At 40.9% G+C, this 1,476-nt stretch overlaps 1 pseudogene; it reads right to left on the reverse strand.

Annotated features, from left to right (window-relative positions):
- Positions 1-379: 379 nt before the first annotated feature.
- LOC142851075 (small ribosomal subunit protein eS24-like) lies at positions 380-782 on the reverse strand (annotated as a pseudogene).
- Between the last annotated feature and the right edge of the window lie 694 nt (positions 783-1,476).

A 1,476-nucleotide genomic window follows, 5' to 3' on the forward strand; every position in this document is an offset into this window, starting at 1 on the left:
ATGTACGAGTCTAGCAGAATATCATTAGGAGCCATCTTATCACTACAATTTTTCCTTTTTGTAGACCAGTACTCTTTGGTTTTACCCTAGGGTCCTGGGCTGTCTCTGGTTCTCGGTCACCCAGTGTCAGGTGTAAGTTTCATCTTGTGGAGTGGGTCTTAAGTCAAGCCAGTTTTTGGTTGGTTACTCCCATGAGCTTTGTGCCACTATTGCCCTAGTCTATCTTGCAGATAGTACACCATTGTAGATAAAGGTTTTGTGGCTGGCTGGCTGGCTTGGTGGGTTTTTGTTTGTTTTGTTTTGTTTTGTTTTAAGCCTTTAGTTTACTTGTCCTCTGGGAAATAGTCCGCATATCACAGCAGATCAAGTCACCGCAGATCTACTCCTTTGGCTTTTTGCCAGCCCCAACATTGGCCTGCGTAATCCCCCTGACCTTCTTTATTTTATTCTTGTATTCCTTTCGCTGTTTTCGGGAGGTCTTTTTCTTCTCATAAAGGCCATGTCTTGCAAGTCTGTGTTTGGACTCATTCTTCTTTGCATAATCGAGAGAATCATAGATCATGCCAAAACCAGTTCTTTTCCCACCACCAAAATGAGTGGTGAATCCAAATACAAAGATGACATCTGGTGTGGTTTTGTACATTTTTGGCTAACTTCTCCCGAATTTCTGTCTTTGGTGCTGTTGCCTGCCCAGGGTGAAGGACATCAGCAACCATCTGTTTTCTTTGAAGTAGACAATTGGTCATGAACTTCCTGATCTGGATTATTACTGCGTCACTCATGATGACTACCATGCCCCAGTTGAAGAGGAGGAAAAGAGTGGCTTGGTGTTTGTTTCTCTTTTGATAGCATGCCTAGTACCTTCCTGTACCAAAGACACTAGAACATACAGGTGAAGGCTCTATGTAGGAATCAGTTCTACATCTCCATTGTTCAATGCATTGCGTAGGTGTTGTCTATAGGACTTTTGATAGAATGGCCATTTTTATTATGTTAATCCTACCAATCCATGAGCATGGGCAATCATTCCATTCTCTGATATCTCCTTTAATTTCTCTCTTCAGTGGCTTAAAGTTTTTATCATACAAGTCTTTCTCTTAGTTAGACATAACCTAATATATTTTCTATTATTTGAGGCTATTGTGGAAGATGTTCTTTTCCTGATTTCTCTCTCAGACTGTTTGTTATTTGTATATGGCTCCTGCTTTTTGTGAGTTTTTTTAATATTTATTTATTTATTATGTACACAATATTCTGTATATGTGTGTGTGCCTGCAGGCCAGAAGAGGGCACCAGACCCCATTACAGATGGTTGTAAGCCTCCATGTGGTTGCTCGGAATTGAATTCAGGACCTTGGAAGAGCAAGCAATGCTCTTAACCTCTGAGCCATCTCTCGAGCCCCCTTTGTGAGTTAATTTTGTATCCAACTACCATGCTGAAAGTGTTTATCAGGTATAGGAGTTTCCTCATGGAAT

The sequence above is a fragment of the Microtus pennsylvanicus genome, chromosome 5, assembly GCF_037038515.1.
Source record: "Microtus pennsylvanicus isolate mMicPen1 chromosome 5, mMicPen1.hap1, whole genome shotgun sequence".
Classification (NCBI taxonomy): Eukaryota; Metazoa; Chordata; class Mammalia; order Rodentia; family Cricetidae; genus Microtus; species Microtus pennsylvanicus.